This window comes from Apteryx rowi, unplaced genomic scaffold, assembly GCF_003343035.1.
Source record: "Apteryx rowi isolate R43461 unplaced genomic scaffold, aptRow1 scaffold_191, whole genome shotgun sequence".
Classification (NCBI taxonomy): Eukaryota; Metazoa; Chordata; class Aves; order Apterygiformes; family Apterygidae; genus Apteryx; species Apteryx rowi.
This window is the reverse complement of record NW_020448208.1, coordinates 439,670-445,494: the sequence shown is the minus strand read 5'-3', so window position 1 is coordinate 445,494 and position 5,825 is coordinate 439,670.

The following is a 5,825-nucleotide window of genomic DNA, read 5'->3' as shown; positions in this document are numbered from 1 at the left end:
ACCTGATCATCTCTTCTGGCACACTATTCAAATRAGAACCATAATGTCTGGGATCATTGGAAAGACATGAGAAAATGAAGACATTTGTTTAAAGTCACAGACTTTTTTTGCATCTCTTGAGTGCTCATCGGCATCAGCTCTAATGTTACATACTTTGTGGTTTTACATTAGCACAGAGGCAACCTGAAGACACGTACACTGGAGGGTCCAAAGCAGTGGGCAATGATCAGCAACAGTCTGAGACACATGTACCCTGTGTACTTGCAAACAAACAAGTACTTTGACCACATCAATCTTGCATGTACACACAAACACACACACAAAAGACTAACTACAACAAGTCTGCCTTTCACATGCAATTCCTAAAAGAAATAACTAAAAGATCCAGCTATTTTGCCACTCCAGATGCTGTTTAGTTACTAACTTTTGTCTCATCTAACTTATGCTGCCTCTTCAATACTGACTTTACTGAAAGATCAAAATAGCAAGAAAGGCCATCATGAAACACTTCTCAGTTCTTAACACCCTTTCTTAGTAAAGTTTTCTGGGTTTTTTGATTTTTTTTGAGAAGACTTTTCTGCATGTGAAAAACTTTACACTACTGTATGGAATTAAGGTAAACGTTCTGAAAGCATTTAAATGACCTAAGTGCCTTCAGTCTCACAGTCTTTGCTCTTCAACTTTTTATGTCAGATTTGCATTTTGGATTCTCTTGTGCAAGTAAATTCTGCCTCGTTATCAAAGCCAAATATTCTGTTAGGGACACAGCACTCAATAATAGATTACACAAACATTCAGACATGTCTTCCTATTAAAATTTTAAATTACAGTGTTTTTCCCAGGTAACTGGTTTTGGACTGTTGGAAAACTGTTTTCCAAGAAACCAGTTTTTGTTATTAAAATATACTTTGGCTACTGTGCAAGATAATGAATTCCCTGTTTGGACTAGGCGGCTGAGCCACTCTCCAACAGAAAGCCCATAACTTTATTTTCTGATAAATAAGCAATCAAATAAGTGTATATGACCTGTCCTAATGCATCTTATCAAGCATCAGTTCCTTGTCCTATTCTGTTAGGCCATTTTTATGTGGGATGTGGTTATACTGCTAAATAACATTACAAAAAAGCAGAAAGTCTGAACTCGTTGCTTGTTAAAAGAATTCTTCATGATATAATTCATTTATCTTAAACTTACCGTGTTTTTTATCTGGGAATTTTATGTGAATGTTCAGTAGTTTTTATGCAGAGGAGGGTATCGCACAGCCTCATATATGTGCCTGCATTAGGAGCTTGGCACCCTCCAGAGAGAAGCTGATGCCTCCGGAGGGTGACTAAAGGTACAAGAGCTTGGAGCTCAAAGATGGTTCACTCAGATTCTCCAGCTGCAGGGAGCTACCTGCGGGGCGAGTGCCTTCCTCTGAGCGCTGCTGCTGAATGCCCAGATAAAAGCTACATTCTGCTGAAAAAGGATAGATTCACAGCAGCAATTTAAAGGCCAAAATCATTTTAGGAAAATTGTGATTACCCGAAGGGCAATCACTATRGCATTGAGAAAGGTAAGATTTAACTTAAAATAAATCAAAATTTTACTATAGCATTAAAAGGCTTGTGAGCAATTGTAAATGTCCTATAGAGAAAGAAAAGAACACTGAAAAAAAGCCCCAACAGCCCATTTTTTATTRATCACAACTGCCTGGTTAATATCAGGTAGCTTAAAGGTTAAAGTGTTTTAAGTGTCTTCATGACATTCACAGTTATATCTCCAACTTGTCAATATATAAATGTTTGACATGCCACTCCCCAGTGTATTTTGTTAAGTGGTAGTATTTGTATATTAAAACACAAATGCAAGGTGCAGAAAGTCTGAAGAGCTTATAACAAGGTACTCCTGGCCTATGCCCTCGCTTCCACTGCCTTCCCGGCCTTAGCAATAACCACTGCACAGCTCTGCACAATCAGATTTTCTCACTGTTCCAACTAAAAAAATTGCCTTTTTTCTTCTTTTTCTTTTCTGGCATTGTTAGTTTTCAGAGGACTAGGAGGCAAAATCAGCATATTCTAGGGCTGAGCAATTGTGAAGGCTTATGCAAGGAAGGCCGCAGCAACCACAAGGGAGAACGGGTCTCCCCATGCCCCACACACTTTCTGGAGGAAGTGAAGTCTTAGATTAGCTCAAGTTTGCCATAAAACCCCACTCTTAGGTGCCTGGCTGAGAAAATCGTTTTGGTTTGTTGCAGTGAGCAATAAAGGAAATTCAGTGCTGTAGACGTTTGTCTCCTCTTCCTTTTCAGGAGAAACTGGATTTTTCATTCTGGGGGATGCTTTGCGTTTTGGTATTATTCTGTTCCAATTACATTGTTGAATTGGGCAAATAAAACATGTGACATTCATTAATGAAAGAAGAACCAAAGTACTCTTTCTCTTCCATTATAAAATTGAGTTAAAAAGATTTATGAGCTTGTTCAGTATTTGAAGAAAAACAATTGCTCTAATCTTTGTTGGAAAGCATGCCTGGGTGATCAGTCTGTTTCTCAGAGACAAAGCTGGTTAACAACAAATGTTATAGGAGAAATATATCTAACGTTATGAAACAAAAAAGACTCACTTCCAACAGGTTTACATTTTTAAAATGTTTATTGGCTTAAAACTATTTTGGATCATCAGCGGGGGGGTCCCAATAAGCACAAACCTGCTGTCTTAAAACTCTGCTTTCTTTCAACAAGAACTACACAGATGAGCAATAGCAGCTGAAAAGCAGCATATGGGCTTTTGAGACCGGCACAAACTGAGCAACAAAGATATAAAAAGCTCTCTACAGCACCTCTGTCTAGTTGGAGGTTCGTTAATTTCTCCTTCTGCATTTATTTCCTTAATATGGCAATACTGTTTACATGCCTCAGTCCTTTCTCCATTAACTGTGAATAAGGTGGAGGAAAAACTCAAAATTCGTAATTTTTGCTTTCCTTTCTCACCTTTTGCCCAGAGCTGTTCAGGTCTTTCTGCAAACAGAATATGTCCCAATAGTTGATATGGGAATAGAAACTAATTAAAATATTGTTACATTCACGGTGTATAAAAGATTGCAAAAAGCAGGCAAACCAGGAATGTAAATACACAATACACATGTATGAAAATTGTAACAAATATGTGATGGAAGATGCCTCTCTCACTGCAACTCATACCAGTGCTGAAGTCTCAATGTTTACACAAAAAAAAAGATTTTTGTGTCCCCACAGATCTGTGACTGGTGTCTCTATAATAGGGATAAGCTTATCAGTAGCTTGAGGTGTCCTATCTTTATTTTGAAGACACTGTGAAGCTCTCTTCTTGTGTGGTATTTGAAATAAGCAGGAGCTGTGAGGTGAATGAACAAAGATGCAGAGGCACAGTCCTATTCCTAGTACTGCATTACTCTGGCTTTCGCATGCTAACGATGTCTGCGGGATAGAATATCAGATTTGTTCTGTTCTCTACAGCGACTCTCCTGCAGCTCAAATGATAAGGGGATGTGAATCTTAAGAACAGTGGAAGCTGCTATTAAGTTCCGAATGGCCACAGCATATAGCACAATACTGAATGTGGAATCCCAAATGAATTTATTTAAAAGGAAAATAAATCTCAGTAACAGTGTTAGGTTTGTAAAGGGAAGGGGGTTTTTGTGTTTACTTCTCAGGAGAGGGACTCAGATATTAAGATGATGGATGACTTTGTAAAAACTCAGAAAGACCACAGATGTTTACAATGCTACCATTTATAGAGTATCTTCTATAAAAAGATGCCAGACAACTTAATAAGCATTAATGAACTGAGCTCTTCCACATCCTGTTAGGTCAGATAGCAAAATAATTTTCACATTAAAGGTAAAATAAGACACTTTCCTGCAGTCATGAAGCAAAACAAGAAACATTAAGCAGTCCAAGCTTTTTTTTACTGCCGAGTTGATCTGGATATTTGGCACTTACTTAGCTTATGCAGAGTACCAGCACCCTACTCCATTTCTAASTTCCTCTCTGCTTCTCCTCCCTCTATGTATAAGGCCTTATCGCACACTACTTCACAYGGAGTATATTTTTTCTCTAGTCAGTGGTATTCTTTGAACTGTGTGCAATTTCTTTCCCAAAGAGGCTGTGTGTGGGACTTAACTGTCCTTTACGGAAAGTACCAGAGAATTACCAGCAGTCTAACAATTTTTGCCAATGTCCTTACGGCAAAGTGGTTGCATTATCAGGCACATGTGTTCTGGTTTAAACCCATTACACCACAACCCCTGTGAAATATTACTCTGGTCCGAAGTCAGAAGTTTTGTCTGTATGGATGGGATAACAACAGTTAACGGCATTAACAGGTGGGAAGAGGTGCAAGAGCTGTTAAGTGAGTGCACTTCCCAGTGCAGTGATATTACCCTTTCAGATCTTCACACAAAATGTGTCAGTTCCTTGGGATGCAGAATGTTTTCTGCAGTAAAAATCTCCCTTCCCTCAAGAAAACAAGATGCCTGCCCAAAAACCAAGCCTCATGCAGAAACCTTACATCAGCTTCTTTAAATTACACAAACATCAAAATAAATGAGAGCAGTAATGTTCACTCAGAAGTTACTCTTTCTTTGCTACTAAATGGATTCTATACAAAACTCAGCTGTGTAGCATATGCTGCCAAAACAATAGCTACTAGCTTAACAGAYGGGACACTGTGAATTAAATACTGACACAAAACACAGATATACAACTCAATTTTTTCTTGATACCAAAACTTATTTCCTTTCTTTTTTTTTTCTTTCCTCATGATATTTACACATAACAAAAAATCTTTAGATATTTGATCAGAATTTAGAAGGGACAAGTTAACCTGTAGTATCTTATTATTCTGCTATCTTTTTAAAAAGTATGCAGTTTGATTATTGCAAAAGAAAACATGGAACAAGTGCCTCTGGGAGCCTGGATACCTATACATTTATGTTTGTCTGCTGTGGCTCCACAACTCTAATAACCAGAAGCTCCAACAGAGCTCTTATACATCCTCCAGATAAAGAAAAGTGTGAGCTGGGGTTAGTCCAGAACTATCTGTCTGCTAACTCACCATCTGGCTGTAGCTTAATCTTATGATTTTACATATACTTTCTATTCTGCCTGCCTGTTCCCCAAAGGAGGGCTAATGTGGGTCTTTCTCCACTATCCAGATACTGTTTTTTCCAAAGTTTCAAATTTCTACCCTTCTTTATAATGTAGTTGAAACTGCCCAATGGCATCAAAGTCAGTAGAGACAGAAAGTGGGCACCAGCCGACAGATGGTGTGATTGCATGTGCTTCATTCCCTCTGGAAATTAGGTTAAAAAAAAAACAAACTATTTTAGGCAATTATAATAATTTTACTCTTTACAAATAATAGAAAACAAACACCACAACAAAGTGGCAACCGAGAATTTTCAGATGCCTGAAACCTAGAATTCAGATCCAATTACCAGAAATTGGATGTTTAGATCAAAACATGTTCTTCTGTTCTAACAGACTGCACTTCCATAGACATGTGTCTTTGTGCAGTATCTGTTAGTGATCCCATGTACTTGGGATCAACAAACGGGAATTTCTTTGGTTCTCTTTTTACTTTCCTTTTTCCTTAAGACTTGCTGCGAGTTTATGTGTGAATTCACACCAACAGGAATAATCTAGCACATCTCTTAGAGGTTCTATGGAGATGCAAAAACAGTTTCAGGCCCCCAAAACCCCCATCTCAGCCCAGCCCGGGGCCGTCAGTCGCCACGGCCCGGCCCTGGCTCGGCCCCGCGGCGGTCTCCGACGCTCCCGGGGCTGCCATCACCAGTCGCTCTC